Source organism: Ranitomeya imitator, chromosome 1, assembly GCF_032444005.1.
Source record: "Ranitomeya imitator isolate aRanImi1 chromosome 1, aRanImi1.pri, whole genome shotgun sequence".
In the NCBI taxonomy this organism is placed as follows: domain Eukaryota; kingdom Metazoa; phylum Chordata; class Amphibia; order Anura; family Dendrobatidae; genus Ranitomeya; species Ranitomeya imitator.
In genome coordinates this window covers 10,496,008-10,519,924 of record NC_091282.1, presented here as the reverse complement: position 1 = coordinate 10,519,924, position 23,917 = coordinate 10,496,008, and the positions used below count along the sequence as shown (strand labels likewise).

The 23,917-nt window shown below is 46.3% G+C and overlaps 1 pseudogene; it reads left to right on the top strand.

The window, feature by feature from the left end:
• The window catches only part of LOC138658177 (zinc finger protein 850-like), a 129,688-nt pseudogene extending 120,759 nt beyond the window's left edge, over positions 1 to 8,929 (top strand).
• The last annotated feature ends 14,988 nt before the right edge of the window (positions 8,930 to 23,917 follow it).

Genomic DNA, 23,917 nt, shown 5'->3' with positions numbered 1-23,917 from the left:
ATGAGCGGTACCATGTGACCGCTCACTACAGGAGGAAGCTGCCGGCGCCGGGGAACAGACGTGAAGGGACAGCGCCAGGAGCAGATGAGTATAACGGGGGGCAGTGCGCGATATTCACCTGCTCCCCTTTCCACCGTCGGCACCGCTGCGTCTTCCCTGTCCTCTGCACTGACGCTCAGGTCTGAGGGCGCGGTGACGCGATTAGTGCGCGCCGTCCTCTGCCTGAACAGTCAGTGCGGAGGATGGGGAAGACACAGCAGCGGTCGGCGCAGGAACGGGGAGCAGGTGAATATAGCAAGTGCCGGGGGCCTGATAGGTGAGTATGTAACTTTTAATTTTTTGAATCGCAGCAACAGCATATGGGGCAAATGTCTGTATGGGGCATCTTATGTGGCCATGTGCGGCATTATATGGGGGCAAATATCTGTATGGAGCATCTTATGTGGCCATGTGCAGCATTATATGGGCAATTATCTGTATGGGGCATCTTATGGGGCCATGTGCAGCATTATATGGGGCAAATATCTGCATGGAGCATCCTATGGGGCCATGTGCAGCATTATATGGGCAATTATATGTATGGGGCATCTTATGTGGCCATGTGCAGCATTATATGGGGGCAAATATCTGTATGGGGCATCTTATGGGGCCATGTGCAGCATTATATGGGGGCAAATATCTGTATGGGGCATCTTATGTGGCCATGTGCGGCATTATATGGGGGCAAATATCTGTATGGAGCATCTTATGGGGCCATGTGCAGCATTATATGGGCAATTATATGTATGGGGCATCTTATGGGGCCATGTGCAGCATTATATGGGGCAAATATCTGCATGGAGCATCCTATGGGGCCATGTGCAGCATTATATGGGCAATTATATGTATGGGGCATCTTATGTGGCCATGTGCAGCACTATATGTGGCAAATATCTGTATGGAGCATCTTATGGGGCCATGTGCTGCATTATATGGGGGCAAATATCTGTATGGGGCCATATGCAGCATTATATGGGGAACATATCTGTATGGAGAATCTTATGGAGCTATAATCAGCATTTGTGCAGCATTATACGGGGCAAATGTGTCTATGGAGCATCTTATGGGGCCATTATTAACCTTTATGCAGGATTATATGGGGCATATTTTAATATGGAGCATCTTGTGGGGCCCATCATGAAATGTATGAAGCATCATACGGGGCTCCTGATTCAATATGGATATTCAAAAACACTTAACCTACTGATGTCTCAATTAATTTTACATTTATTGGTATCTATTTTTATTTTTAACATTTACCGATAGCTACTGCATTTCCCACCTTAGGCTTATACTCGAGTCAATAAGTTTTCCCAGTTTTTTGTGGCAAAATTAGGGGGATCGGCTTATACTCGGGTATATACGGCACTTTTCATGTTTCTGGGATTAATGTGTATTATTGAATTTGACTTTGAGTGTTTTGCTTAGAAGACAGAGGTTTTTTTTGGAGGGAAAAACACATTCAGCTCTGCTAGTCCTGGCAGGCAATAAAACTCTGCATTCCAAGCTGACCATTTGCTTGAGCGGTGTGGAAATTCACAGAGAGAGAGGGGCTGTATGTAGCATTTGGTCCTCCAGAAACCAATGGTGGGAGTAGTAGGCCAGCTCTAGATGCGTCCCCAAAACAATGGAAAATCATATTTTCCTGACAGTGTCCATTTTGATGGAGTTGGAGTCGGTATAGAATGGAGCGACTCTGACTCCTAAAATATATAACATATTGGGCTCAGTAGTTCAGTGCAGGATGTGCTGTAATTATTTCCATAAAAATTTAGGAAAATTCTGAAATGTTGTGTTTCTGATCTAAGGATCTCAGCTTTTAGTTGAGATGAATCTGTGATGCTCAAAAGTGACCGGGGCTGTGGAGTCGGAGTCATGGAGTCGTAAGTCAGAGAAATTGAGAAGTCTGTGTCGATGGTTTGGCTTACCGACTCCACAGCCCTGCCAGCTACACCTGTCTACTGTTCAGAGAAGTATGAGCAGAAATGGCGTTCAGTGAAGTATTGCTGCTAAAAAAAACATACATTTTACATGGAAACAAGACCAAGCGGCTAAACTATGCCCCAAAACATAGGAACCCCTCTCAGGTGATCTAAGAAATTCCTGTTCTGTCTCTTTCCTTGCTTCTCCTGAGCTTATCGAAAGCCGATTACTGGTGAAAATAATCCTAGATATTTCCTTTTTTTATTCCCTTTTGCTATTACTGCACCTTAGAAGGGAGAAATTATCTTCCCACAGAAAAGTCTACATTTATAGATCCCCAAGTTTACTTTCCCCAACACTTCAGTGGATCGGAAACTTGGAGTAGCTATTTTCCATACTAAAGCTTCTGACTGATGAGGGTCTTCACTTCGGGTTCCCTTCTTGACATTCGAGAATTCCAAGTAAGCTGGGGCATCATCATGGCAGGGCAGCACCTTCTTTTCTTTTTAGTTGACAGTGCTCTTAAGACTTCCACTGTGCTTTTGGATATTTATCCAGAACTGTATCCGATGCTTAACGATGACTTCCTGCCAATTTTGTTGATCTTCTTAGTCATTGGCCATTACAGTGCTGCAGCCAACACAAGTGCAGAGCACCCCGTCATAGAAACATAGCGTTAATGGTGTTGAGAGACGTGTCTCATAGATGGACAGATACACGGCAGGTCATGTATTCAGTCTGTGTGTCTCCACAGATGGATCCAGGAGGAGAAATCCACCAGAGAGATGTCCCCGTCCTCTGGATCCCCAGGACTGTCCGGAGGAGAATCACAACATCCCGGAGGATCATCAGGTAGATGACACTGAAGCCCCCACAACATCTGACCATGAAGTGATGGGACCTGAGCTCATCTTACTTATTTTCTTTTTAGGCTGAAGATCTGATTGATATTAAGGTTGAGGTTGTCGATGAAGCAGAAGAAAAGATGGATGTATGGGCCAATCAGCAGGGTGAGGAGGGGAGACTGTCATGTCTGTTTTGTGGTCACCTACTACTTCTCCCATCATCTCATTGTCATAGAAAACATTAAAAATCTCTGAAGTCCCCCATAGCACTTCTCACTCCATTTTTTCCTTCTCCTATTTGTAGTAGGGGAATAGGAGCAAGCAACTCCTAGACTTAGACAATAGACTAATACAAGTAGGAAATTAAATAGAGTCTCTTGTAGGACAAAGACCATGAAGATGCATATTGTGCACAAAGAGCTATACAATAGACAGGTAATTGAGGCAGGAGAAGTCTTTTTCAGAGAGTTGGATAGCAAAAAGGTACCTGTATTTACACATGAATGGCAAAGTGGAGGAAACCTATTGTCCACAGGAAATACGTTGTCTGCTCAAGGGAAATATTTTACATGTACACTAGACACCTTTGTCCCCCCAGAGAAGTCTTGCACATGTGACAGAGAGTATGTCTCTGAAAGAAAATGTAGAATATGGGAATTTGTATAAATTCAATATAAGGCTACGTTCACATTTGCGTTGTGCGGGGCTGCGTCGGCGACGCAACGCACAACGCAAACAAGAACGCATGCAAAACGCATAGTTTTGCGACGCATGCGTCCTTTTTTTTGCCGGATTTTGGACGCAAAAAAAATGCATCTTGCTGCGTCCTCTGCGCCCTAACGCTTGCTGCAAAAAAGACACATGCATCGCAAAACGCATGCAAACGCATGTCCATGCGCCCCCATGTTAAGTATAGGGGCGCATGGCGCATGCGTCGCCGCGGCTGTGCCCGACGCAGCCCGGCAGAACGCAAATGTGAACGTAGCCTTAATGAGACATACATTTTTGACACCGGGACTAACCAGGGAAAAAGATACATATTTTCTCTTAACTATGATGATGCGAACAGGGTGTGGCCTTCTCCGTTGATCTTCAGCCTATTGTGTAATTGTCTGGACAATGTGGGCACCAGAGAGCTGTTCGCTCCAAAGATCACAGCGAGTGGTACTCAAAGCCTTCCCGGGCTGTGATGTTGTGACTTTGTATGATTTAAATTCTTGACACTCATCATCACATGACACAATCCATTCCATCACTGTGTGTTTCCTACAGATGGATCCAGGAGGAGAAATCTACCAGAGAGATGTTCCAATCCTTCGATTCCCCAGGACTGTCCGGAGGAGAATCATAATGTCCCGGAGGATCATCAGGTAGGTGGAGCTGAGCCCTGTATCAGGTCTCTATGAGTTGTGGAGGACATTTCTAGTCCAACGCTCATAGGTTTTGGTGGTTTCTTATTTTTTTTCCACTTGTCTCTTATACTGAATGTTATATCTGATATATCAGGCAGAAGATCTGATTATTATTAAAGTAGAAGATGAGACAGAAGAAGCGATGACGAGGGAGGATCAGCCATGTGTTAGTGACGGGAAGGAGGAGATTCTGGGAGATGTTTCCACAGGTATGTAATATTGAATGTGCAAAGTCAGTTTAGGCGTTTCACCTTAAACCTACAAAAAAGTGAATTGGATAAAAAAAAATCCTTGAAAGGCAATTCCTCTGGTCTCAGAGAATTAATGATTAAAAGAATTGTAACCATGTGAGATCTCCACAAAATGTCAGCGATCTCTGCAAAATCAGCATCAGTGAGACTCTGGCTCATTGCTATCAGTCAGTTCTCATAAAAAATTCTGGACCATCATTTAGGAATCCTTGCAAATAACATTGTCCGTTTTTGGTGACGTCACACAAGCATAGGGCGGCAGATTTTTTTCAAACGAGTGTCCGGCCGGAACGCTGCCTGCACTGTTTGTGGAGGGTTCAGCACGTACTCAAGATATCGGATATAACGTATCCCGAAATTTCCCGGTAACAAAACATAATTCGGCATAGATCAGACATTTGGAACTACATACGCATAGAAGCATCGGTAGGCTTCCAGTAATTACAAGTTGTTTTTAGCGCACATTAAAAAATTACCTTGCTTGCTTCCGCCGAATAGTAATGTTCTGAATATCTACTTTGGCTTGAAAAGAAAACTTATACAATCCATGTTAAATCTTAACAGGAAAGCGCATCAGGAATTCTGTGGGAAACTTCATGGCCTTGTTCAATTATGATGACGATGACGACCTAAAGCAGCACTCTTCAGATGAAAACTTCATTACCATTAATGTAAATTCAGGACTACACAGTATAGATCTAACACATGTTCATTCTAACCATGAAGATCCTACCACAAGCACAGGTCAGAAAAGGTTTCAGTGTAATCATTGTGGAAAACACTTCACAAAAAACTCAAGTCTTTATGCACACAGAAGAATTCACACTGGGGAGAAGCCATACTCTTGTTCAGTATGTGCTAAAAGCTTTACAGATAAATCAAGTCTTGTTATACATGAAAGATTTCACACAGGAGAGAAGCCATTTTCATGCTTGCTATGTGAGAAGTCTTTTACAGATAAGTCAAGTCTTGTTAGGCATGAAAGGATTCACACAGGGGAGAAGCCGTATTTATGTTCACTATGTGGGAAATGCTTTACAGGTAAATCCGATCTAGTTAAACATCAGAAAATTCATACAGAAGACAAACCATATTCATGTTCAGAATGTGGAAAGTGTTTTAAAGGTAAATCAGATGTTGCTAAACATCAGAAAATTCACACAGGAGAGAGGCCGTTTTCATGTTCAGAGTGTGGGAAACGTTTTACACATCCATCAGATCTTGCAAAACATCAGAAAATTCATACAGGTGAGAAACCGCATTCATGTGCAGAATGTGGGAAATCTTTCATTACGAAGGCCAGTCTTAGGCATCATCATCGAAGTCACACAGGAGAGAAGCCATTTTCATGTTCATTGTGTGGAAAACGCTTTTTAAAGAAATCAAACCTTCTTACACATCAGAGAATTCACACAGGAGAGAAGCCGTATTCATGTTCAGAATGTGGGAAATGTTTTGCCCAAAAATCAAGTCTAGTTAAACATCAGAGAATTCACACAGGTGAGAAGCCATATCCGTGCTCCGAATGTGGGAAACATTTTGCTCAAAAATCGAGTCTTTACAAACATCAGAGAAGTCATACAGGAGAGATGCCAATTTGATGTTCAATATGTATAGCAAATACCTCCAGTCAGATAAGAATACCCCTTTTAATAGCAGAATTATCTTTTTAAAGCATTATTTTATCTAGATGCAATATAATCCAATAAGATTTTATTTTTGTTTTACTTTTGTTCTTTTTTTTTTAAATTACTTGTGATCATCTGTAAAGTTATGTGTAAAACCCCTGTGATATGGATTTTCTTGATATGTGGAGATATCAGTTTTTATCTTTAGTCAAACATTATTAAAATCTAAAAATAATGAAATAAGATATGCAAATTGCCTCTTCAGAGAAAAAGAGGACTTGAACTCTATAGCGCCACTTGTTGGAAGTAGTGATTCTACAAGTCACAATCGACCCTTTAACGAGTCTTGTAGTATGACTTGGGATAAAAGCTAAATCAGTATCTCAATTCACTGACAGTGTTTCGGGCTGTTGGCCCTCGTTAGTGCGAAGCATGAGAACTGATTTGGCTAGGTGAGAGGCTCTGGACTGAGGTCTAAGGGGTAAAGTTTCTCCTTGTGGAGAGTGACATACTGGCTCTGGCTTGTTAAGGTAAGGAGGCTTATTCACCGTGCAATGCTCCTCTGGGAAATTTAAGATGCAAATTGCCTCTACAGAGAAAAAAGGAGGACTTGAACTCTATAGTGCTACCTGGATCCTACAAGTCACAGTCAACATTTAAATAAGATTATGAAACTGAATAAATTCACTTAGAAATCAACGTTGCAGTAATGTATTAAAAGAAAAATCACAAACTTTCTTATATAAAAAAAAGAAATGCCATAACTAGATTTGGTACCACTTTAAAAACCTAAACATTAAGTGTCCCACATTGGATGTGGAGGAATAGATCAATGTTATGGTAATTTCACACAGTGCCGATTTGTAGCTGGAATTTCACAAACTGAAAAGTGTCCCATACATCTGAATGGAGTTGTGTCTGCTGTATGCACACGGATCCTGCTGTGTGTTCGGTCTTTGGGACTTTTCTATTAAAATATAAAATAAATTGAGGGCGTGTCTAGCAGCCGGAGAAGGACGCATGGTGGAGAGCTCCTCCAGCAAAAAGGAGATAAAAGGTCTTCCCCTAGACCTTAATCAATCACAGACCACCAGAAATTTCCTAGCAACGAGCCTGGATTAAGGGAGACCCTCAGCTTGTGCCCCGGAGACGTCACACCGGATCCGCAGGCTCAGAGAGGCCCTGCAGCACAGCGCATCGAGCGCAGGCCGGCACAGAGAAGACTCCTCAGGCTCAGCAAACGGCACAGGGAGGCCCGGCGGGCGGCGTGTGGCAAGGTGAGCGGCGGCAGCAAGAAGTTTGCGGACCCCCGCCGAGCTAAGGGGGTAGTGAAGGGGAGACCCTCCCGCCCTTGTATTCCCCGCGGCACTCACAGAGAGAGCACTGCGGGCGTGCTTACCCGGAGCCCCTGCAGGCAGGCGGCGCGTGGTGAGGAGAGCGGCGGCAGCAAAAAGTCTGCGGACCCCCGCTGAGCTACGGGGGTGGTGAGGGAGAGGCGGTCACATCCTTTGATCCCCCGAAGCACCAACAGAGAGATCGCCGCGAGTGCGTTCAGCTGGAATTCCTGGAGACCCTGAAGAGTGTGCTCTGCCAGAGAGGAAGGCAAGTAAGGTGGGACGGATACTAGTGGGATAGGAGAACCCCCGGGACACCCGCCATTGTGCCGTCAGTGCCGACTGTTTTCCCGCCACTGGGAGGGTGGACGCCATCTTGGGGACGGAGCACCTCATAGAGAAGCACCATATCAGGGTGGGCGCACCCAAGATACTCGGCACTGCTGCATCTTACCCTGCATACCATCCTTGCTGTAGAAGCGGAGCAGACACCCTACCATAGCCCCTTACCGGGTGTCATTGTGCCTTATCTACATTACATCAGAAAACAGAACCTCAGCACTCTAACAAGCTTACAATTTACAAACTCAGACCTCTGGTGACACCTAGTGCTGGAATTGTGTATAACATCTAGAGGTCCCTTTTTCCTGGATCAGGACATTGTATATGCCCCACTAACTTAAAGATTATAATTAAATGCACCTCGGAGGGGGCTTGCTAATGGGGGGCTCTGCCTGATGTGGTGATCGCTGCACCCCCATGTTCCCCTGAACTCTACCACGGGCAATTAATAGCAGCAGACATATATGGGTAAAACTAAGAAGACTTCTGGGCAACCCATAAGCTTACACAAGGAGCCTCCTATAGAGGACATGGATCGATTCTTAAACTAGCCACTTCAAACAAGGAACACCAGATCAGCAATGTCGCAAACCCCGCATAAAAATAGTTCCTCTTCAAAAGAGCCACAGACCTCACATATCTCCCCTAAAAAATAACAGACAACAGTGGCGGAGATGGAGACATGCCGGAGGACATGAATATAGCTGAACTGAGTAAATACATTAAAGCTCTTCCAACCAAAACGGACCTGGAAAGTTTTGCGTGCAGGCTTGAGAACTCGTACAAAAAGGAGATACATAATTTGCAGACAGAATTTACATCGCGTATAGAGGATGTGGAAAAGACTCAGGAGAATATCTCACAGGAACTTCAGGCACACAGAGAAATCTTAATGGACCACACCATGAAACTGGAGGAAATGTCATCTGGCCTTGAGGATCTGGAAAATCGCAATAGGCGTAACAATATCCGTATACGTGGCCTACCAGAATCTGTCAGTCCTCGGGACCTAGACCGTACAGTTCAGAGAATATTTCTGGACATCCTCGGCGACCACGAGGACAACACCATCGAGTTCGACAGGATTCATAGATCCCTTGGTCCTAAACCCACGTCTGAGTCGCGCCCAAGAGACGTCATCTGCAGGGTGCATTATTTCAGAGTTAAGGAGGCCATCATGATGGCCTCTAGGAAAAAGGGATCCCTCCAGTTTGAAGGCCAACCAATTCTACTCCTATCAGACCTATCCAGGCGCACCCTATTTCTGCGCAAAGCTCTGAAGCCCTTGCTGGAGGTTCTCAATGAAAGAGATATCCCCTACAGGTGGGGGTTCCCATTCCAACTAACAGCATTCAAAGGTGGCAAAAGCGCATATTTCCGCCGGATTGGGGATCTGGCTAACTTCCTAGGCACGTTTGAACTTCCACTAATAGATCTTCCAGATTGGCCTCTGGCTCCGACACTTCCAGATGCTCCTCCAAGGTGGCTCAAGGTCCCCCGTTCCAAGAATCGTCATACCACCGAAGGCTCCTCAGATCCTCCATGAAGTTTTTCTCTCTTCTCTTGTTTCATTTTCTTCTAAGTTTCAATTAGTTTTTATTCATTGCTGCAATATACTCAGATACTCTGCTGCAGTTGAGTGGTCTCATGAACACTTATTGTTAAACGGCTGAGTCTCCTGGTGGGGCGGTCTGTCTTACCATGGGCTCGCCATGGAGGTTTGATTCTATTCTCTGGGCACCTGGGCGCGTGGTGTCCTGCCTGTCATCGGTGAATTTGTCCTTGTTCCCTCTCCCCTAAATTCCCACCCTTTCCCTCCCTCCTTTTTTTTTTTTTTTCTCTGATGACATGCGGGACATCTCGCTGGTGCAAGGACTATTAATATGTTTAACCAGACGTTACATGTTTGCAAGTTCTCGTTTATGGGACCTACCAAGTTCGGGGGGGCTGGGGGGGTCAGTGTTTCCCTTGGCTTCCCTTATCCACCCAAGGTGCACGGGTGAAGGGAGGAGACTTCTCCTTCTCCATTCTTTTGCCCTAACTACACAGATGTATAGTCTGACCTGGTGCGTCAATCCCACTCCTTCAGCGTTAAGGGGCTAAATATACCGGAAAAAAGACGACGGGTCCTATTTGATAGTCACAAACAGGGGGTATCTGTGTTACTGCTCCAAGAGACACATTTCAAAACTGGTGTGGTACCACACTGTATCACGAAAAATTATCCTAAATGGTATCACTGCCCAAATCCATTTTCAAAGTCAAAAGGTGTCTCAATAGCCTTCCACAAATCCTTTGTGCCTGAGATCTTAAGGTACTGTCACACTAGACGATATCGCTAGCGATCCGTGACGTTGCAGCGTCCTCGCTAGCGATATCGTCCAGTGTGACAGGCAGCAGCGATCAGGCCCCTGCTGGGAGATCGCTGGTCGGGGAAGAAAGTCCAGAACTTTATTTCGTCGCTGGACTCCCCGCAGACATCGCTGAATCGGCGTGTGTGACACCGATTCAGCGATGTCTTCACTGGTAACCAGGGTAAACATCGGGTAACTAAGCGCAGGGCCGCGCTTAGTAACCCGATGTTTACCCTGGTTACCATCCTAAAAGTAAAAAAACAAACACTACATACTTACCTACAGCCGTCTGTCCTCCAGCGCTGTGCTCTGCACTCCTCCTGTACTGGCTGTGAGCGTCGGTCAGCCGGAAAGCAGAGCGGTGACGTCACCGCTCTGCTTTCTGGCTGCCCGGCGCTCACAGCCAGACCAGAGAAGCAGAGCGCCGAGGACAGACAGCGGAAGGTAAGTATGTAGCGTTTGTTTTTTTACTTTTTAGGATGGTAACCAGGGTAAACATCGGGTTACTAAGCGCGGCCCTGCGCTTAGTTACCCGATGTTTACCCTGGTTACCGGGGACCTCGGGATCGTTGGTCGCTGGAGAGCTGTCTGTGTGACAGCTCTCCAGCGACCAAACAGCGACGCTGCAGCGATCCGGATCGTTGTCGGTATCGCTGCAGCGTCGCTATGTGTGACGGTACCTTTAGACTCACAAATTGACAAAAACGGCAGATATATCTTCCTACTCATCACATGGGCAGCACATAAACTTGTAATTGCTAACGTATATTTTCCAAACCAAGGGCAACAGAAGTTTGGAGCCGATTGCAAAAGACGTCTCGAGGAGTTTGCTGGTTCCTCTCCTGTGATACTTGGGGGCGACTTCAATATCCCTATGAACCCTGCGGTGGATGTCTCTTCGGGTAAGTCTTCATATCCTGCATCTTCTATTAAAAAAATAAGATCCCAGCTGCGCAGCCTGAGACTGGTAGATGTTTGGAGGGTTCTTAACCCAACAACTAAGGACTATAGCTTCTTCTCAAAAATACATAACACTTATAGTAGAATAGACTATTTCTTCGTTTCTCATAAGTTGCTTGACATGCAGGTAAAGGCGGACGTGGGGTCGATACTGTGGTCAGATCATGCTCCTATTTACTTAACAATCTCGCTTCATTCTGCCTCAAGACCAGGTTTCTCCTGGCGTCTGAATGAAAACCTGTTACAGGATCCCATATGTAAATCCAAGATTGATCAAACAATCACAGATTTCTTGTCTGACCACGAGGAAGACACCACGTCCCCCACTGTAAAATGGGAGGCTTTGAAAAGTGTAATAAGAGGCGTCCTCATTTCTCATGGCGCTAGGCTAAAAAAAGAAAGAGCGGCGGAAATACTTAGCTTAACAGAACAAATCCACCAATTAGAAAACAAACATAAACGAGACCTTGAAGCCAGCACATTTGCTCGGCTCTCCTCGGCCAGACAAAAACTGCTATCTATAATAGACCAAAAATCCAAATGCCTCAGAGAAAGACTCAAGAGCCGCTTCTACCAGCTCGGCAATTAAAGTGGTAGACTCTTGGCCAGAGCCCTTAACCAACGCAACCCCAATACTTACATCCCTTTTATTAAAAACAAAGAGGGGAAGAAAGTTTTTAATACCAGAGATATTCTTTCCAACTTCAGCAAATACTACAAATCTCTATATAACATAGCGGGTCACTATAAAGAGGCCCCACTACATTCTCTCCGTAACAAAATCAAATCATATTTACAGGAACATAAACTACCCACTCTGCCTGAAGATGATCTACTTGATCTTGAAAAGGAATTCTCAGTGGAGGAGGTTTCTGAAACCATCAGCGCCCTGAAACAGGGCAAGAGCCCGGGCCCTGATGGGTTCTCGGCAGGCTTCTACAAGTCGTTCAACTCACTGCTTAGTCCAATACTTCTGAAGGCCTGTAATTTTGTCTCCCTTGGGGGCTCTTTCCCTACACAGGCACTCATTGCTCACATAACAATTCTCCCTAAGCCGGGCAAGGATCCTTCTACGTGCGATAATTACCGCCCGATCTCTTTAATAAACCTAGATATTAAAATATATGCAAAAATGTTAGCCAATAGATTATGCCCCCTTTTACCAAAACTAATAAACCAGGACCAGGTAGGCTTCGTTCCAGGGCGAGAGGCGAGGGACAACACAATCCGAATCATTTCTCTAATTGACAGAGCGGGCAGAGAGGGGGACCCCCTGTGTATCATGTCAATTGATGCTGAAAAGGCCTTTGACCGGGTCCATTGGGAATTTATTTCTCAGACCCTAGAGGAAATTGGCCTAAAAGAAAACATGCTGCGTAGGATCTCCGCCCTGTATTCTTCTCCTAGTGCTCAGGTCAAGGTAAACGGCACACTATCGGATATGTTCCCGATCAGAAATGGAACAAGGCAGGGGTGCCCTCTCTCTCCCCTCCTATATATCCTAACAATGGAGCATTTAGCTGTGGCCTTGAGAAACAACCCATCAATCACTGGTATAAAACTTCGTTCTGAAGAACATAAGCTAGCACTTTTTGCAGATGACATCCTGTTATATATTACGGCCCCCTCTACGAGTCTACCAAACATCATTTCAGAGCTACATAAATTCGGTTACCTTAGCAACTTCAAAATAAATTCCCATAAATCCGAAATCCTAAACATTTCACTCCAACTCCCTTTAGTAGATCAACTTAGGAAGACCTTCCCATTTAAATGGTGCTTTGATTCCCTTACTTATTTAGGTATTAAAATTACAAGCAAAACATCTAAACTGTATGAAACCAACCTTGCGCCAACCCTACAGAAAACAAACTCAGACTTGGAGAAATGGCACAGGCTCCAATTGTCCTGGCTGGGTAAGATCAATGCAGTTAAGATGGACCTCCTGCCTCGCCTCTTATATTTTTTTCAAACAATCCCCCTATATCTACCGGCTTCTTTCTTTTCCCGCCTCAAACAAATGATTACTCGTTTTATTTGGTCTCATAATCGGGCACGTATTTCATATACAACATTAAGTAGATCTAAACTGACGGGTGGATTGGGTCTCCCGGATCTCGCGATTTATAGTTATGCATCAATGGGAACTTGTATCCTAGACCTTTATCACAGTAAAAACAACAAAAAATGGGTAAACCTGGAAAACGATCTTAACGGATGCGACCCTCAAGTTGTTCTTTGGACAGGAGGCAGGGGGCTAGGACCAGGCACCTACATACCCTTCCTCACACGAAACATATTGCTTCTTATTAAAAACCGAAACAAAGATCTTCAGATTACAACTCTCCCGGGCCCCTTAATCCCAATTTATGACAACTCTGCTTTTCCAGCAGGGCTGAATAGAGAGACATTTCTAAATAAGAGAAAAGATTCCAAACCCATCATCCATGATTACTTAAAAGAAACTGGGATGAAGTCCCTTCGGGAATTATTCCCAGAGGAGGAATCATACTCTATTGATTGGTTCTTCTATGAACAACTAAAAAGTTATATCCACTCAATCTCTAAACAAACCAATATCAGCAGGCCGCTAACTCCCTTTGAGATGCTTTGTATATCAGCAAATCCCCCAGATCATACTGTCTCGCTGCTATATAAAATCTTCCAAGAGGGGAGGGCTCCACTGCAGGGTTGGCCATTGTTTTTCTCGAAATGGGAGGGCGAACTGGGAAGGCCCTTGTCATCTGAAGACGGGAAAAATTCTTCTCTTCTCGTCTAGATCGTCATTATGCGCGGTATCACAGGAGAGGAGCTATAAGATTCTAGCAAGATGGTACAGATGCCCCTCCATGGTGCACGCGGTGTTCCCCACGACTCCTGACACCTGCTGGAGATGTCTAAAGGAGATAGGCTCTTACATGCATAACTGGTGGGACTGCCCCCCCATAAAGGATTTGTGGTTGGCAGTCTTTGAACTTCATAATAAGCTGTCTATCATACAGATCCAACCTTCACCAAGTATAGCATTGTTGTCTCTGTGCGACTTGTCAATATCCAGGTTCAAGAGGGGTATCCTCAGACACTTTCTTACCGCAGTCAGAAATCTAATCCCTCGGTTTTGGAAACAAGAAAAATTTCCTTCTCGTACAGAATTTGTGGCAGAACTTAATAACATCTATAGAATGGAGCAGCTGATAAACCAGTCACCAGGTAACGCAGAAAAAACCTACAACGTATGGGCACCCTGGATCGCTTTTAGGGAAACTCCTGAACTAGACCTCTGGGTTTCCAGAACCCGACACATTGTTTAGCCTATTTTCGTGTACTTCGGGGCCGTTTCTTGACGTGCGTTCTGTCCGCTGGGGTACGGAGGCAGCCACACTCCTTCCCTGAATTTCCCACACCCTTTTCCATCTCTCTCTTCTTCTTCCTGCCCTCCTTTCTTTCCCTTTTCTGACTTTCTATGTTTGTCTTCCCCATATCCAGTTTGATTATATATATAGTATTTTAAATGAATACAAAAGAACCTATCAATGGTTACCAACTATCCCGGCTGTTTTCTATTGTTATTATCTCATAATCTCGGGACAGCCAATAGCATTATTAACTAGACAGTTAAATTATAAGACTTAAATGATGTAACAATGCTCCTCTTGTTCGACTTGTAATTACTGCCTACCATTGCACAGATTTACCAGTTTGTACTGTTTACCTTCATTCATTATTGCTGTAACCAATAAAATGATTTATACAAAAAAAATAAAATAAAAAAAATATAAAAAAAAAATATATATCTATAAAATAAATTAACCCAATCGGTAAATGCCATAACAAGAACAAAAATTGTGATTTTTTTTTCAGAATTCCGTTTTTTTTCTATAAATAAAAAGCGGAAAATAACTTTGCAGGAAGCACTGGGATTGGACTGCAGAGGATGAGGCTAAAGTTATCCTCTCTGGTGAACCCCCATCAGACTGTTTGGGACATCTGGACGAATGATTGTCTTGAGAAGAGAAGGTGATGCTGCCATTAGTTCTGTATCTGCCAACAGTAGTCTCTCAAGACCACTAATGTGTGGGGGCTTCTCATCCATGGAAGTGCATCAATCACAATGCGTGGAGGCTTCTCACCCATGGAGAGAGTCACTCACAATGTGTGGGGGTTTCTCATCCATGGAGGGGGCTCAGTCACAATGTGTGGTTGTTTCTCATCAATTGAAAGGGTCACTCACATTTGGAGTCTTCTCATCTGGCGAGTGGGTTCTTTGAGGATCTAAAGTTTCCCAAAGGGTATCCCAATTTCAGCCAACAGTTGAGCGCACTTCCAGGTTTTCTGCTGTATCTGTTCCCAAACTAATTATTCTTGTGTGTAACAGTAGGGGTGGGGGGGGGGGTATCCAGCATTGGCACGTTCGGTCCTTAAGGGTTCTTTCTGCGGAGGTGTTTCTGGAGCATTTGAAGGGTGTCACCTGAGACTAGATTGTCCCCTGGCTCATTCTCTGTCCCCTTCGAGAGCAGCATCTACAACCTTGGTGGTCCCAAAGGTACAGTGATCCAGCCCTCCTCATCTCCAAGGGCTACTCTTTGGGTGGTACTAGATGGTACTTCCGGAGAGTTTGTTTTGGTAAACTACACCACTTCAGAAGAATAGGGCCAGAGTATATTCCGGTTATATTCCTAGGCAGTGTTCCTTCGACTCCCTCAGGCTGGACCTCATAGACTGGATTATCCGGGTAAATATTCCTCACAACTTGGTAAGGCACTGCTTCCCAGCGGTGATCCAGCTCATTCTTGGGCTGTTTGGCTGTTATTAACACATGGTCTCCTAGCTGTTCACTTGGCGTTGGAGGTCTGCCCGAATGTTCCATCTCAAAACTTTTGCTCAACCAAACTCCTCACCGCATGGAGTTGGTGTCAGTGTTCTCTGTCCCAGATACTCGGACTGCTCCCCTGGCATGGATCTTCCAGATTGAGCTCCCACTCTATAAGCCCCCATCCACGCCGCCCGAACAAGTAGCATATATGGCGTGTAGCCGGTAGTTGCATTGACTCTATGACCAACTCATCTTCCAGGGTTCTTAATATTTGCAACAAGGTCTGATAGAAGCATTCGCAGGCCCCATTCCCCTGCGGGTGATATGGTGTGGTTTGAGACTTACCAGCTCCATAGAGATGGTGTAGCTGCTCCATTACTCTTTCTTGGAATCAGTCCCCTTGGTCTGAATAGACCCTTTTCAGGTACAATACAAGCAAACGAAGTCCCAGCAGATTGCCCTGGACGCCACTTCTGCTGTTTGGTGCCAAGTTGGGGTCACCATCGTGAATTTAGGAAGTGATCAGTCATCACCAAGCAATGTTCATATCCATTGTGAGATGTTCCAGTCATCAGGTAGTTGAACATCAACACCTGCAAGGGTGCAGAGGTTCGGATGGCCACTATAAGAACTCTCTGTTCTTTTTCAGCTCGTACTTGCGACATATTTGGCAGGCCTCTTCGACCACCTGTTGCAGTTGAGGTCAATACACCAGCTGCTGCAACCATCAAAAGGTCTTCTCAGTACCAAAGTGGGCACCTCTCTTAGGGTTCTTTTGCTAACTTCACCACCAACCTCTCTGGAGCCACCACTTGCAAGGTAAGGTCAAATTTTTGAGGGAGCTGGATCCTTCAACACAATAATCCATCTCTCATGAAGACTCTTTCTCACTGGCCTAAAGTCTGCAGAGTGCTTGGCTTGTAGAGTGGTCCTCACCTCCTGGTTGAGTCTCTATCCTAGGGCGATCCATTTTTTCAGCTCTGCTCATTCAGGGTCAGACTGTTGCAGAAGTATTCTATCGTCTTTTAGACGGCCCAGGACTAAGTGGATTTGGACTTTTCCCCAGATTTTTAGGCAGTGGTTTCAGGGCAGTGTGCAAAGCAGTAATCAAAGCAAAAGGTGGTTACTTTGAAGAACCTAGAATATAAGACATAATTTCAGTTGTTTCACACTTTTTTGTTAAGTATATAATTCCACATGTGTTAATTCATAGTTTTGATGCCTTCGGTGTGAATGTACAATTTTCATAGTCATGAAAATACAGAAAAATCTTTAAATGAGAAGGTGTGTCCAAACTTTTGGTCTGTACTGTACCAACAGGAGCCTATATGGACTAGGGATGGTGCTGGCCCAAATGCAGGAAAGGAGAGAAAAGGTGAAGCTGAAAAGGACCTGGATAAGTATAGTTCACTCTGGCTGGAGTTATTGGTCCTGGTGTGGACTATGACCAAAACATTTGCAGAATACTTGTCAGGGTTGGAGATACAAGTGTGAATAGATAAATCCCTGGCTCACCTGGAGAATGCAAAACTATGCGCCCTGGAGGAAAGATGGATTGCGAGAAAGTTTAAGTATAAGTATATGATTTGCTTCAGTCCAAAACCCAGAACACGCATGCAAACGCTCTGTCCCTTCTTTGTTAAGTATATAATTCCACATGTGTTAATTCATAGTTTTGATGCCTTCAGTGTGAATGTACAATTTTCATAGTCATGAAAATATAGAAAAATCTTTAAATGGGAAGGTGTGTCCAAACTTTTGGTCTGTACTGTATATAGCACAAACAGCTGGGAGAAATCAGTGTAGGCTAAAATGGGAATATCAGTCAAAGCCATCTTCAGTGTCTGAAAGCCCTCCTCTTCCGTAGGACCCCACTGGATTGGCTGTCATTTAGGTCCCCCTGTGGCTCTGCTTAGCAACTCGTTGAGTGGTGCCACGATTTTAGCAAAGTGTTTGATAAATCTGTGGTAGCATCCAGCCACCCAGGAACTCTCTTAGTTCTCTCACTTTGGTAGGAGTGGGCCATTTTAGCACTCCAACCACCTTCTCTGTGGTGTGTTAGACTCTGGTGCTGGAAACATTGTGTCCCAGATATTCAATCTCCCTTTCAGACAGTTGCCAATTTTCTGGTTCAACTTTCAGTCCGTGCCTGCAAAGACATTCCAACACCTGTTCTAACCTGGTGAGATTGCCTTCCAACATGGGCGAGTAGATGATGATGTCAACAAGATATATCGGGGTTGCTTCAAAGTATCTTTCCATCGGGCACTGGAATGTCCCCTGTGCATTTGTCAGCCTGAAAGGCATCCGGTTAAATTCTAACAGGCACATATAGAGGACAAATGCAGTCACCGGAACCTGCCTGTAGCCGCTGACTAGATTGACAGAGGAGAAGCTGACAGGGATTCCTTGATTCTGGGTAATGGGTAGGAGTCCCACACCGTGCAAGCATTCAGCCACCGGTAGTCTACACAGAACCTCAAAGTACCATCTGTCTTCCGATCTAACACAATGGGTGCCGCCCAGGGGCTATGAGTTTTGCGAATCACTCTATTACATAGCATGTGCGACAGCGGCTCTTTCACTTGTTGGCGCATCTGAGGTTGGATTTTACAATACCGCTCTCGAATGGGGAAGTCTCGTGCTTTATGGCCTATGTGAATTCAAAGTAATAATAATAATCTTTTTATTTTTATATAGCACTAACATATTTCGCAGCGCTTTACAGATTGAACACATTATCATCACTGTCCCCGATGGGGCTCACAATCTAAATTCCCTATCAATATGACTTTGGAATGTGGGAGGAAACCGGAGTGCTTGGAGGAAACCCACGCAAACACGGAGAGAACATACAAACTCTTTGCAGATGTTGTCCTTGGTGGGATTTGAACCCAGGAATCTTGGTGTTGTGCAAACACTCATCAGTATTGCTGCAACATCTGCTCAACCTGCCCTACTTGTTTTGGGGAGAATTTTGTGAGGTTGGCCTCCATTTGTTCTAAGAGGTGGCAGCCAGCTTGTGGCTCACCTATATCTTTTTGACCATCGAGTGACACTGAAAAGGTCCTCCACAGGCATTAATTCTTTAGCGTCGGCCCTGAGGAGATTTTCTGACATCACATAAACTTGTGCCACTTCTTGCTGGGGCAGGCTTTCTCTGCTCAAATTTATGCAACACATGCATACGTGTCCCTGCCGAAAAGTGGTTAAGGAGCGAGCAAGCAATAGTTTGGAGATCACTTCATCCACCTCTATAGGTTCGATTTAGACATCCACTCCTTATGACACATGGGCCAGTACGGGCATGGTGAGTACAGTTTGCCCCACAAGTAGAATCACCATAGTACTTTGCCAGGGCACTTGGAGGCAGCGGGTAACTTCTGAATTTGACTGATGCGTACAAGCTGCCTGGAACACTTTATTGTTGCTTTGAGCATGAGTGGCATGGGTCTAACTGTTTCTGTATGGGCCATCAGCCTGGAACTGCCCTACTTCCTTCAACACTTTGAACCCCAGAGTCACGTGTCACAATCGTGTTTTTGGAACCACTGTACCAGGGGCCTCGGAGAGCCTGGAGCAGCGTGACTAAGCAGTCACCTGACTATTCACTAGAGCCTCTGATGGTGAGGTTAGACTTGGCTCCCGATGAATGCCAGGTGCCACTCCAGGACAGACCAACAGTCGCGCAGCAGCTGGACCCGAAGGACAGACTGGATGGAGCAGCAGGCAAAGCTTGCATCAGAGTGTGCTGACTAAGTTTGTATCAGATTGTATCAGATTACAAGCAGGATTTGCTTCAGAGTGCAGCAGGCAGGATTTGCTTCAGAGTGCAGCAGGCGGGATTTGCTTCAGAGTGAAGCAAGCAGGATTTATACTTGGAGTACAACAGGCAGGATTTGCATTGGTATGCGACCTTACACAGCATAGATTGAAACAGGAAGATTTCTCAGGCACCTCCCCAGTGGGGAGGAAGCAATATATACATAGTGTTTCATAGCCATTGGCTGGGGAGAAAATAGCAAGTGGATGAGCAGGCTCTTCAAGAGGGTGGGAGCGCATGCACTCGAGACCTAAGGACATGGCTAGAGGACCGGCTGGAAGCATGCAGAGCATGGGAAGGAAAGAACCGTCTGCAGCATGGGTGAGTGAAGAGACACGCTGCCGACCCTGCCTGTCAGAGCAGGGATTCGGCGTGGCGCTAACATCACAATGGGTCCCCCTTTTCCAGAGCCCTTTATCAACACGGTCCTTTTTTTGACCCAACACTTTTCTGCATGCCAGTACAGACATCCACATTACCCCTGCCGCTGCAATGGGCAACTAGTTTGCAACCATTAGTTGAATAGTTGGCTCTTTCTTGGAGCGGACGACTTCAGGAAAGTGAATCTGAAAGTACTTTTCAGGCATAGTGGTCACCTGGGACCCTGTGTCCATCAAGCAGCAAATACATTGTCCATCAAACTTAGCCCAGGTAATGGGCATCTCAGTAACAATATCTTTGGAGTCTTCATCTGTTCTTTCTGGGGTTCAGAACTGGGGTGTATTCTTTGACCATGGGGCATGTTAGTTTAATAAACACCTTCTTCATTCCCAGTTTGGACAGTCCTGCAATATGTGTCCCCTTCCACCACAGGTCCAGCATTCTGCACTGTGTTCTACTGATAGGTGGCAGGATATGTGTGAAGTGGCTTTCCCGCTCTGACCTTTCTTCATATCGTTCCATGGTGACAGGTGCAGCAACATTAGCAGGGATCCCCTTGATAGTACGCAACTTGCCTCTGATATGTTGTATTTCTTGATGTAGCTCCCAGGCCAAGTCAGGCTTTTCATTTGTTGGTCCAGGGTTGACCACTTTAAGGCTTCGTACTGCATCTGTCAAGACAGGGGCTTATTTTTATAGGACTCGGGTCTCGAAACTCATATTGGGGTTCAGGCAGAGCCGCTCCTTTAAGGCCTGGCTTAGGCAGGGCCCCCTTAGTCCAGCCACCAATTGATCCCGCAGTACTTGATCTAGTAGCCCCAGCACTCTGTACCCATCTTGGACCTTCATAGTGATATGGGTTGTCACTTCTTGCAGCACGTTTACGTACTGGGATGCAGTCTTGCCTTCCCCTTGGACTCGCCGGAGCAAAATTCAATGGAGGTGGCCTAAGTCCATGATGTCACTGTGCATGTCCTCCAAAATTTTAAACACTTTGTCCACAGTGTCACGGTCTCTCAGGTGGCAGTATGTGACTGTCTGCCAGGCCTCTCCGTTGACAGTTAACAGGGCTAACTCTGCCTGTGTGGTGGGGGTCAGGAGGTACGTGCACAGCATGCTTCTCAGTCTGTTAACCCAATTCCTCAGTGATAAATTACTTCCCGTGAACTTCGGAAGGTTGCTGAGTATAGACCCCCGGGGTATATTACCCCTGGTGGGGTTGGTCACTGACCGATTTGCCATCTCTGCAGACTACATCAAATGTAAAGCAGGTGCTGGATGCAATGCACAGATGGACACGAGGAGGAAACAGTCAATTAACTATATATTTACTGGAGGGGGGAAATTACAGTAACTTGGAAACAGTTATACAGTATGAAACTGAATATTCACAAGTAAATTGTACAATTTGGAGCATATAATGAATGAATCTTAGAGTTCAATTTAAATAGCAGAGAACTCGCTTAGGGATTACACTTGCGTTCATCGGTCAGGGCTGGTACACCCGTTATTGTGGGAGTTATTATGTTGGCTCCTCCTGAATCAATGGCTCTAGTGGGGGTCACCGGGTCTTACTGCTAAGCCGCAGGTCCTCCTGACAAAGTCTACCAAAGCACATTGAGCCTCATTCACTCCAACTGACCCCGCTCTCTCTACTGTCTTAACACAGGCTGACTCCTGCACTGTACATCTGTGCTGGAAGCAATGGCCTTGCTCACTCGTGCTCCTTCTGCCACCATCGATGCTTGACCAATGGCGGCGGATGTCTCCTGAATCTGGAGAGAAGGGGTCTGGGGCAGAAGTGTGGAGGATAAGGGGCAGGAGTGTGGAGAATAAGGGGCAGGAGTGTGGAGAATAAGGGGCAGCGCTGGGAGGAACTTCATGATTTTGTAAATACAATGTAACAACATGTGGAATGTTTATAATTGTCGTCAGTCACCATAGAAACAGCGACTAAAGGGCGAAAACACTGAAGAGGCAAAATGGGAAAACCAAAACTTGGTCTCCGGCTCTTGCCTGGTGTCATGCGGACTCTGGATCTTGACCGGTGCAAGTCTGGGATCTGGGCCTTGAATTGGCGCAATCTGGGCTTTCGGCCTTAACTGACATAGTTGGGGCTCTGGATCTGGCTTAATGCCGTCTAGTTCCTGTCTGCAAGTGGCCAGCAGTGAGCCCTCTCCAGATCTCGTCCCATTTAGAACCTGCGGTCAATACTCAAAATGCAACAAAACCCAGAAATTGTGATAACTCTGAGCTCTGATGAGACAAGAACAGGAGGCCATCAGTCAGGATCTGATCCCCCGGCAGCTGGATATCAGCTTCTGGAAGGGCAGAAGTGTGGAGAATAAGGGACAGGAGTGTGGAGGATAAGGGGCAGGAGTGTGGAGGATAAGAGGCCAGGAGTGTGGAGGATAGGGGGCCAGGAGTGTGGAGAATAAGGGGCAGAAGTTTGGAGGATAAGGAGCAGGAGTGTGGACGATAAGGGGCAGAAGTCAGGAGGATAAGGGGCAGGAGTCTGGAGAACAAGGGGCAAAAGTGAGGAGGATAAGGGGCAGAAGTCTGGAGGATAAGAGGCAGACGTCTGTGTGATAAGGGGCAGGAGTGTGGGGAATAAGGGGCGGGAGTGTGGGGAATAAGGGGCGGGAGTGTGGGGAATAAGGGGCGGGAGTGTGGGGAATAAGGGGCGGGAGTGTGGAGAATATAGGGCGGGAGTGTGGAGAATAAGAGGCGGGAGTGTGGAGAATAATGGGAGTGTGGAGGATAAGGGGCAGAAGTGTCTAGAATAAAGGGCAGCAGTGTGGAGGATAAGGGGCAGAAGTGAGGAGGATAAGGGGCATGAGTGTGGAGAATAATGGGCAGGAGTGTGGAGAATAAAGGGCAGGAGAGTGGAGGATAAGGGGCAGGAGTGTGGAGGATAAGGGGCAGGAGTGTGGAGGATACGGGGCATGAGTGTCGAGAATAAAGGGCAGGAGTGTGGAGGATAAGGGCCAGAAGTGTCGAGAATAAAGGGTAGAAGTGTGGAGGATATGGGGTAGAAGTGTGGAGGATAAGGGGCAGGCGTGTGGAGAATAAGGGCCGGGAGTGTGGATAATGAGGGGCCGGGAGTGTGGAGGATGAGGGGCAGGAGTGTGGAGAATAAGGGGCCGGGAGTGTGGAGGATGAGGGGCAGGAGTGTGGAGAATAAGGGGACGGAAGTGCGGAGGGTGAGGGGCGGAGTGTGGAGGATGAGGGGCAGGAGTGTGGAGAATAAGGGGATGGGAGTGTGGAGGGTGAGGGGCGGAGGATGAGGGGCAGGAGTGTGGAGAATGAGGGGCCGGGAGTGTGGAGAATAAGGGGCCGGGAGTGTGGAGGGTGAGGGTCGGAGTGTGGAGAATGAGGGGCCGGGAGTGTGGAGAGTGAGGGGCCGGGAGTGTGGAGGATGAGGGGCGGGAGTGTGGAGGGTGAGGGTCAGAGTGTGGAGAATGAGGGGCCGGGAGTGTGGAGAATGAGGGGCAGGAGTGTAGAGAATGAGGGGCCGGGAGTGTGGAGGGTGAGGGGCGGGAGTGTGGAGGATGAGGGGCAGGAGTGTGGAAAATAAGGGGATGGGAGTGTGGAGGGTAAGGGGCGGGAGTGTGGAGGGTGAGGGGTGGAGTGTGGAGGATGAGGGGCAGGAGTGTAGAGAATGAGGGGTCGGGAGTGTGGAGGGTGAGGGGCGGGAGTGTGGAGAATGAGGGGCTGGGAGTGTGGAGGGTGAGTGGTGGAGTGTGGAGAATGAGGGTCCAGGAGTGTGGAGGATGAGGGGCAGGAGGGTGAGGGGCGGAGTGTGGAGAATG